Source organism: Manis javanica, chromosome 2 (genome assembly GCF_040802235.1).
Source record: "Manis javanica isolate MJ-LG chromosome 2, MJ_LKY, whole genome shotgun sequence".
Taxonomy (NCBI): Eukaryota; Metazoa; Chordata; class Mammalia; order Pholidota; family Manidae; genus Manis; species Manis javanica.
Window position 1 is genome coordinate 138,779,465 of NC_133157.1, and position 10,723 is coordinate 138,790,187.

A 10,723-nucleotide genomic window follows, 5' to 3' on the forward strand; every position below is an offset into this window, starting at 1 on the left:
GCTTTACCTCTGAGATAGGGAACAAGACAGGGATGCCCACTCTCCCCACTGTACTGGAGTACTGGAGGTACCTAGCCACGGCAAATAGACAAAACAAACAAATACAAGGAATCCAGATCAGTAAAAAAAAGAAGTCAAACTATCACTATTTGCAGATGACATGATATTGTACATAAAAAACTCTAAAGACTCCACTCCAAAACTACTAGAACTGATATCGGAATACAGCAAAGTTGCAGGATACAAAATTAGCACACAGAAATCTGTGGATTTCCTATACACTAACAATGAACTAATAGAAAGAGAAATCAGGAAAACAATTCTATTCACAATAGCATCAAAAAGAATAAAATACCTAGGAATAAACCTAACCAAGGAAGTAAAAGACCTATACCCTGAAATCTATAAGACACTCTTAAGAAATATTAAAGAGGACACTAGCAAATGGAAACTCATCCCGTGCTCTTGGCTAGGAAGAATCATTATCGTCAAAATGGCCATACTGCCCAAAGAAATATAGAGATTTGATGCAATCCCTATCAAATTACCAACAACATTCTTCAATGAACTGGAACAAATTGTTCAAAAATTCATATGGAAACACCAAAGACCCCGAATAGCCAAAGCAATCCTGAGAAGGAAGAATAAAGTGGGGGGTGATCTTGCTCCCAAACTTCACACTCTACTAAAAAGCCACAGTAATTAAGACAATTTGGTACTGGCACAAGAACAGAGCCACAGACCAGTGGAACAGAATAGAGACTCCAGACATTAACCCAAACATATATGGTCAATTAGTATATGAAAAAGGAGCTATGGACATACAATCGGGAAATAACAAGACAAGTAGTGATTCTACAACACTTTGCTATGCTGATGGACAGTGACTGTAAAGGGGTTTATAGGGGGGACCTGGTATAGGGGAGAGCCTAGTAAACATAATATTCATGATGTAAGTGTAGATTAATGATAACAAAAAAAAAAAGCAGTTCCTGTGTGGTGACCTCCAATGAGTTCTACACAATGGTATAAAGGGCATATAAAAGTGTAGGCAAAGGGTTTGTTTGTGTTTATACAGAGGATCAAAGCCTAATTTGGCTACCCTGAAAATGAACTAAGATATGATATGAAAAAGAACTTCCAACATCAGCACTCTCTGGAAGACTCATGCCAGAAGATGATCACCAAAAAACCCCAACAAAGATCCACACGCTGCTACAGATGTAGATGCACTCATCCCACCGGTTCCTGGACTTGCCATGGGAATGAAGAAGGAGATATCTAAGCTGGCCTGTGCATGCAGTAAAATAACAAATTTGACTGGATCTACACTGTTGGAACTCAACCAAGAATTAGGAGAAGTGCAAATTGTCACGCTCCAAAATCTTACAACTACAGACTATTTACTGTTAAAAGAACATATGGGATGTGAAGAGTCCCCAGGAATGGGTTGTTTTAATTTGTCTGATTTCTCTCAGACTGTTCAAGTTCAGTTGGACAATATCCACCATATCATAGATAAGTTTTCACAAATGCCTAAGGTGCCTAACTGGTTTTCTTGGTTTCACTGGAGATGGCTGGTAATTATAGGTCTGCTTTGATTATGTAACTGTACTACTATTATGTTAATGTGTGTGCACAATTTAATTAGTAGTTTAAAACCTATACATGCTGAAGTTACTCTACAAGAAGATATGTCAAAGAAATAATCAATCTTCCCATGTTTTCTTCCGCCTGCTACTTCTATAGCTTTTCTTCTTCCTTCCTAATTACAACCCCTAAATAGAATTCGTGCCTCATATCAAATTTACCGTGTATCACAATTCTTCCAAGTGGTAAAGATACCTCAAGACAAATGCTGGGCATAGAAGCCACAGGGCATAAATATGCAAAGAAGTAAAAAACTAACCTTTTAAAACAATAAGGCTTCTCTCTCACTTACCAACTTTACATTTCCCTGTATGGCCCCAGAAGATGACTGGTTAGCCAGAGATGGGTAAGATTCCTCAAGGGAGGAACAACCTAAGACAGGCACAGTCACAGGGTAGCTATCAGGTGAGAAATTGGGGATCAACAGAGGTGAGGTTTAGAACCTCTCCCCCCTTGTTCTGAGAGAAATCTGCTGCATCCGTGGATGGTTTATTGCCCTTGTCTAGCTTGGATTAACACATAGTCTACAGGCACACACCTGATCATCTACATTTGCTCTCTTACAACACTAAACTATGTTTTCTACCTTTATCTTGCATCTACCTACCACTTCAGCATTTTATTAAAAATAATAATAATAAAGAGAGAAATGTGGTATCCACATATAAATCAAGTATAAAAATCAAACAAATATTTATATTTGAACTGACTATTTATAGTTCATAATGCATGATCAAAACCGAAAGTTTCTGTGATGACTGCCCTTGTACTGTTCACCATGTAACTTATTGACTATGTAAGAATTTGTTCTCCATCTAAGAACTTGTTTGTTATGCTTCAGAAGATTGGAAACTGATGAAAATTAGGCTTGGGGTGGATTAATGATTATACATTGAGCATTGAGTCCCCTATACAGAATTTTATTGTCGTCAACAACCATTTGATCAATAAATAGGAGAGATGCCCTCACAAAAAAAAAAGTACACACTTCCAATTGTAAAATAAATAAGTAACCGGGATGTAATGTATAGCATAAGGAATATAGTCTAATATTGTAACAACTTGGTATGGTGATAGCTGGTACCTAGAATTATCATGTATATAAATGTTCAATCACTGTGATGTACACCTGAAACTAATGTAATACTGTGTGTCAACTACCCTTCAATAAAAAATAATTATCTAAAAAAAAAAAATACAATTAGCTGGTGCCACACTAGCTTTGTCTTTTAGCTAAATAGCATGGACTACAGTCCAGTTCCCATTCAGCTTTAATGAATTCAACCTGGTCTTTCAAACCATAACTAATAAGTTTGTGTTTCAAACTCAGCACAGGGTTAGAGAGGAAAGCAGGATCTCAGAGGACAGCCCACCCAGTGTAGCCACAGCCCCCACCCCACCACTGCAGGAATGCAGAGGAGCCACGTACCCTCCCTGGGCCTGTTTCTCCATCAGAAGACAGACGCTGTGATAGTGTGTTGATAAGTATCTTCCTGTGCATAGGAAAGGAACTTAGCACAGTTTAGCACAACGACTTACCAAAACCACCTGCATAATGCTGACGAGGACTCAGGCTTCTAACTCAGGGGCTTTCTAAGTTGTAAGACAGCCGTTACTAAACCACTAAATGACACATGAGGCATATCTGGGAGTTTTACAAACATTTTGTCAGTTTGCAACAGTAACTGATTTTCTGCTGAAGGGAGTTTGCCTGCTTTTGAAAATCAAAATCAAAATACACTGAAAAAGAAATACTGGTAAGTTAGATTTCTTTCTTCCTTGGTCTGGCCCCTGAGAATGAAAAGGCATATCCCCAGCGGAGGTCATTTTCCTGCCATGGCTGCATGAGGCAAGCCAGTGGGAGTAGTGGGGACACCCTGGGAAAGGTGGGAGAGCCCACACACCTCCAGTGTCACTGCGCACCCAGCAAGAGAAGCTGGAAGGTTTGGGGTGGAACAAAGTGAGGTTGTGCAAAAGTACATACCCATAACCACAGAATCCACAAGGAGACCAAGATCTGGGCAAAGAACCAAGTCCTCACAGGTGCCCAGGAGTCTCTGTCCCAGGTGAAAATCCCCTGCCTTCCTCAGGCCCTTGTCCTTCCACCCCTGGTCCTGGGATGAACAGGGGGCTTTGAGATGGTGGTCAATCCATAATAACCTTCTGAACACTTCCTGAGAAAGAGCAGTACTTATTTTCAAGATAGGACACAAAAACAAGCAGAGGGTGTGTTTTATTTAAGAATCGCATTTGACTTAAAACTACCTGTTGTTTCTTTCATATTCATTCAGATTTTATTACAAATTGAAAGAGTTACTAGTTAAAGGTAATAGGATAAATTTAGCCAACAACTTGAAAAAAACACAATTCCAGGAAATCATTATGAATTCTTTATGAATATTTTTATACCATTCAGTTCCAGACAGAAAGACAGACATGAGAGGGATGGAGAGAGAATAAAGCCAATAAAGCCCACTAAAAGGGACTCAAAGAGTTAACCAGATAAAACTAGAGAGCCAGAAAGGACTGACAGAGTTAATTAATGAGTTAATTAGTTGAAGTTTCAAAGGCCAGGAGTGACTTGAGATGTCCAGATATTCCCCAGATGAGGAAACGTATCACAGCACAGCCCACGTCCTCATTGTGCCAATTAGATCATGCTATTGCAAACTCTACTTAGCCTGAAAAAAGACCCAGCTTAACCTGTATGCTGCTTTTTCCTCTTCTTCCAGCCCTTTAATCAAGTAACTTTGTATCCAGGGCAGGAGACAGACCTCCAAAGTGTAAATAAACCTACGTGGACAAAAAATGCTGATCTCCAAACCAACACTGCCACCTAAATAACACTATTCTTAAGACAAAATTTAAAAGCAGTTATGAATCCCCTGTAGACATCATGCCTTATGCCGACCCTTACACAGAAAGCCCTATAAAACCCCAGACCTTACACCCTTAAGCAAGCCTCCTCTCTGAGGCTGCCCACACTCCCTTTTTTTCTAGTGTGTCACTCTCTGAACAGAGAAAATTCCTACTCCAGTTAAGTAGGAAGGGGCTACTGAGAGCTCTGATTTGGGCTTGCAAGTTCCCCTCATCTGGGTGACGCAGACAGGACTGCAGCTGTATGATCATGCTCCTGAGTAGCCTACCTGAACATCTCCTTTCTTTGCCTTTGGGAAGTTCTCAGAACATGATCTCACTCCATCCAGTGCTCTGTGGCGACCCCAAATCCTGGGTGGTAGGGACTTTGTTCCCACACCAGGCAGATTCAGGAGGACACTGGATGCCAGGTGACCCTGGCTTTAGGATTTGGCAAGGGATTTGCCCAATGCTGAGCAGGAGTTCAATAAGCTTCCCTTTTCTTCCTCTGTTTTTCCTTCCTCTCTGCTTTATTCAGGTAAACCTGCCTTTTTCTACCTTGACTCTGACCCACTCCTCCTTTAGAGTGTTTTCAAATAAAACTTTTGCTCTGCTTCACTAATGTGCCTCTGCCCTTCAATTCTTGTTTGCATTGGGGACAAGAACCTAGGAAAACAAACTCAACCCCTAACAACTGCATAGGTCTATATGCTTCAAATAATTGATTGATACTAATTATGTGATAGAAAAGATAAAATCACTTCATGGAATGTCTGCAGATGATTGTATTTACATAACAATAATCTTTCAAATTATGTCCTAGAATACTCTTGGAAGGTTTGAGGTTTCAACACACAGTAGTCAGAGAAACAACCTGACAATTATTTCACACCCAAGATAACATTTCAGCCAGGGCTATCTGTAAATCTTCCTGTGGCTCCAGGATGGTACCAGATGGGTTCTCTTATTTACTTTACCCTTCCAGTTACCAGAAGTTCCTCAAAGTCTTTCCCTTCAAATCAGTCCCAGTGCCCTCAGGTATTTGAGGAAATGTAGTACACCTCCCCAGAATGTAAGTTCTTTGAGGGAACCGCACAATGACCCACACGTGGTAGCTCAACTCGCCCCATGGCAAGGTGTTGATAAGGTACAGTGGCAGCACCATGAGGCACCATGAAAGGATACACCCACGCAAGCAGGAACCCTTAAGGATCCCCAAACCTCCCTTAGGATTACAGCCTCTCAGAGTCAGAAGGAACTTCCTTGTCCCAGAGTTTCATGCCTGGATGGCCTCAGAGCTGCTCCTCAAAAGAGGCCCTCAAAGCTCTGTTTACAAGAGCCATGGGGAATTCACCTCGCCTTGCCCTGGACTTCTGCAGGAATTATTTGCTTTATTTTCTAAAGGTCTGAACAGAAGTATGGCTTGAATTATGATTCTCAGGAGACATTGCAGTATCATATGCCAGGCCAGTCCTGCATCCCCCAGTCACATCCCAAGTCAACACCTCCCTCAGGATATATAGTCTCCTTTCATGATAATTGAAATACATATCTACTTCATAGGGAATCTGGATGCTGGTAAACGTTTTTTGAATTTAGCTGTGAAAATGTTTCAAAAGTGCCTTAAATAAAACAAACTTGATTTATGAGCTCAGGCTGAAACATACTGATATCAATATGCATCTTCTCTCTCTCTCAGAGAATGTATTCTCCAGTTAGGACAGGTGCTATAGTAAAGACTGATTAAAAATATCCCAGGCCCTGTTCAGAATGATATAAAGTATTGCCTTCAGTATACTTTATCACCCAAATACACAGACTAATCACAATGCTCCAACAGAAAGGGAAAAAGTGTACAAATGATGCAAAGCAGAGAGCATGTCAGTACTTTCACAGATTTGAACCACATCAGTATTCATAACTCATCCCAGAATTCCAGTCTGAATTAGAGGCCACAAGTGGCTTAGATAATCTAGATGAAGCCTAGCATACCAGCCTCCCAGCAGAAAGAACAGAAAACAAAATCCTTTTCTACCACAGGATCTACCCATAGTTTAGTTGTTTTGCTTCACATAAACAACCATCTAAAAAACAACATGCTTTGAACATGCAAACTGTCTTTGTTAATAAACAGGGAGTTCAGATAGAGAGCTTCCCTGGCTGAGGATAAGAGCTGCAAATGCTTTAGCAGTTTTCAGCTTTCTGCTTATGGTAGGTGAAAAATGCAAAGTCAGTCCAGAGAAAATGCCAGAGTTATTTTACAAAAAAAAAAGTCATAGAGGAAAAGTGCTTTCAGACCATTACAATGATTTTTCAAGGAGAAATATCATTGTTTTTATTTTGCCAAGAAAAAATTGAGACCTCATCATAGGTCATTTACTGTGTTTTGAGTAACAAAATGCCTCAGAAACTAGGGTAAATGTGTAAGAGATCCATTTCTAATTTTAATTACTTGAAAGCTTACAATTACTGACAAAATAGCAGTTACAATGATATAAGACACACTGTAGACATACATCACCATTAAAGGCCATGTTTTTTAAAATCAAATACTATTGTCTTAATTTTCTAAGCAATTCCTTTATAGACATTTGTCCCTAATTATTTTATTTTTCTTTCTAAATCTTAACCACCATTTCTAATCAACAGCATCTCTGTGCTGTGTGAATAAATGAGTGTGCTTGCTTCTTTTACAATGTGCCTGGGTTCATGTTTACTCTGAGCTTCAGTGCCTATATTCTTTGACTGTGTCTGACTCCAAATCACCATAGATTCCCAAGGTCCGATAAGAAAAAAAGAAAAGACAACTGGATTAGGATATTTGGTCTAATGCAAAGCTGAATCCTCCAATCTTGCTTTCCAATCAGGCCCATATTCAATAAACTATAGGAAGAAGCAGCTGGGCTGGGGGACAGAAGATGTTTGCTCTCATAATTTTTCTTTCTGACTTATAATTCTACCTGGTTCCTGATAATCTCAAAAAGAAAATAAAGATCTAGAAAAGTAAGTAGTTTTTCATACTTACTGTGTTTTCTCTCCAAACTCTCCTCTGTATCATGCAAGATAAGTACTTTTGCAATTTCAATTCACACATAGATAGGGCTGTTTTAATACAGATCGTGTATTCTAGCACCATGAATATACCACCACCTACAATCTCCTGACTAATGGGTTCTGGCGTTGCGGGGGATGTTAGGTGTGCATGCATTTGCAATAAGGTTTACTGATGTTATTATTCATTTCAATGCCTACCTCATTTTAAATGATTGGTCATGTCTTCATGACATTTGCTTGTATCATAATAAAGCATCAAGTTATGGTATCCCCAGGGAATTTGGCAGTGGGGTAGAAAATCTTGGCTTTGATTGCAGATGGAAGTGTATTTGGTGGCACTTTCCACCTCTCCATGAATATTCTCTACATTGCAAAGGCTTCTCACAAAGAATGAGAAGACGACACTGGTAGGGGGGTGGGGGGTGGTATCCAAACTGGGTAGTTGAGGTATTTCAGGTCAAGACTGAGCTGTAGAACTCTGGGAAAAGACTGTAGTGCCTGCCAACAATTGGCTGCCTCCAGCCAATCTTCACATCAGTGAACAGTTGACCATTTATAACTGTACATTACATAAGGAAAAGCACAAGCATTATTTAGAGCACAGATTTGTCCTCCAAACAGACTTCTCTTGCTCATGCAAACAGTTTCCAGAGAAATCTAATTTCCCTTTCCATTGTTCATTTAAGTTTATTCAAAGCCATAAACTACTAATTGCTATTTTAAAAAGTATTTTGAATACTGATTACTCATTTTCCTCTTTAAGCTACCATCACATGATTTCCCAGGTGGGAGACAATGAATACTAGGCAGAATCCTTAACAAAGAAGGTCCTTAAGGAAAGAGTAAAGACCCACAGGAATTGCAATAATCCCTCTATTTCCACCAAACAATTGGAAAATGAGAATGCATTTTAAATGTTTATAAACTGATGGAATTTCATTTGGAATTGCTTTTCAATTAAAAAAGAACATCTTTTTTTTTACTGTGTTCACTCTGCTCCATAATATCAGAGTCATCCTTAAGTAGTAACTCAGTGAAGTACCTAAAACTGTACATCTCACACCAAATGGTTCATTGATGATCTGGTTCATTTTCTTCCTAAAGCAAGCAGAATAAAAAGAGCAGAGAGAGACATTCAGCTGAGTTCAAGTGGGGAAGATTCCTTTACAAAGTAAGAAAAATGAAAAAGAAATAAGGTGCTTAAAGGAGTATAAGGTTTTCTGAGAAGATTACAGCAGCTATAAACTGACGGTCTATAGCAAGAGGAGTAAAGGTGCTTCCAAAAGTAAATTTATAATGGAATAAGCAAGGCTGACAGATACTGACTCAAAACCTTGCTGTAATTCAGCTCAGCTCCATGAAGCATCTCAGACACAGCAGACTGGTATGCATTTCTTTCCTTGACTTTATTGACTTTATTGAAAATTACACATAAACCTCAACCAATTAATACACCATCGACCCCAAAACAATGTATTTCAATTATTTACCAGGGATCTGAAACTTACTTTCACATTTTTCTGTAAGCTATTTTGCTAACAAGCTATAAAGATTTATACTGAAGCATCATAAAAACTATTCACTGGTCTCAGAAAATGGACAGTGTTTGTTATGTGTGTATTTAATTTGTTTAAAAATCTACAGCAAAAGGATAAAACAGAAGTACTTAATTCATAAATGTGGCAGAATAGGGATTTATAAAATAGGATTTTAAATAAATAGGGAATTTACTCATACTAATTTCTTAAAATATAGAATGTCAGGAAAAAGAAATGTAATGAATACCCATGTACCAAGTCCTGTGGGAAACAATGTGTTTTTCCTTACCTTGCTGGTGATTTGATCCTTCTGAGAGGATCTGCGATGACCCTCTATGGGATGTCACACAGACAGAAGGTCTGCAGAAGTACAGAGGGAGAAGCAGTGACTTACGGCTGATGGGGATGGACGAGGCTTCTCTGAGAATGAGCCAGTTCATCTAGGTTTTCAAAGAAAAGCCATATTGACAAGTAGAATTATGGAATAGTAGAGGCAATATCCATTCATTTGGAAAACTGTTATTAAGCACTCATTTTTCACAAGGTACTGGAGAACACAAGAGCAAAACATTGAATGATGGAGGTCCACCCACTCAGGCCAGCCATTTACATTCACAGTATCTGGTCACAAACACACAGGAGGGGGCGCCTCAGCACCACACCCACATGGGTCTTTCCCTTCCTGTCTACCCTTTAATTTACAACCAGTAGGACGTCCAAGCTCAGCAAAGGCTCCTCTGCACAGCACACCAGGCCCACTGAGAGATCCAACCATCTGTAATCTGAAGCTGAGAGGACTGGATCTTGTGCAGGCAGCAGAGCCAGGGGAGCACTGGTGAGGGCCCCCAGATTCCAGGGATGTTGCACTGTGACCTGACAGTGGGGCCTGCAAGACCCTGTCCCCCCATCATGACACCCATGACCCCAAAAACACTCCAGCATCCCTGCAGTACAAGCAACCACAGCAGCGCTGGTGACCCTGCTGGTATAGGCAGAGGGCGGTAAAGTGTGGCACTTCCAAATAGAGAGAAACAAAAACGTGTGCTGAAGTGCCACCTGCTGGAAAACTAAGAAAAGCCTCTAAGGCCAGACTGTTAATTGGTTAAAATTAAAAAAAACAAAGATTTACCTAAGAGAGGTGCTCACTATTTCAAATGCTTGGGCAGAGGCTCATCTCATCAAACACCATGAAAAAAATCACTTGAATACAGTACTTCAAAAAGAAAATGATAATTATCCAGCAACCAAACTCAAAGTCACAGAAGATTTGGTTCTGAGAGAATTCAAAATAACATTAGAAAGAAATTCAGTGAGCTACAGAAAAAGCCCAGAAAGGCAATTCAATGAACCCAGTAAGAAAGTTAATAAACAGAAGGAGTATTTTACCAAGGAGACTGAAATTCTAAAAAAGAACCAAACAGAAATTCTAGAACTGAAGACCTCAGTAAATGAGATGAGGAATGGATTAGAAAGCATTGGAAACAGAGCAGATGGAAGACAGAATAAGCAATCAGGAGGATAAAAATTTAGAAATGATTCAGGTAGAAAGGAGAGATACCAGTTTTTTAAAAGTGAAGAAACTCTATTAGAACCATCAGACTCTATTAGGAGAGCCAACAGAAGAA

At 39.5% G+C, this 10,723-nt stretch overlaps 1 long non-coding RNA gene across 1 annotated transcript; it reads right to left on the reverse strand.

The window, feature by feature from the left end:
• Nucleotides 1-385: 385 nt before the first annotated feature.
• On the reverse strand, nt 386-10,433 carry LOC140847889 (uncharacterized). Its single transcript, XR_012128156.1, has 3 exons — nt 10,228-10,433; nt 9,388-9,538; nt 386-8,658 (listed from the first exon to the last, which is right to left on the reverse strand). It is a non-coding gene; the product is annotated as an uncharacterized lncRNA (long non-coding RNA).
• Nucleotides 10,434-10,723: the final 290 nt, after the last annotated feature.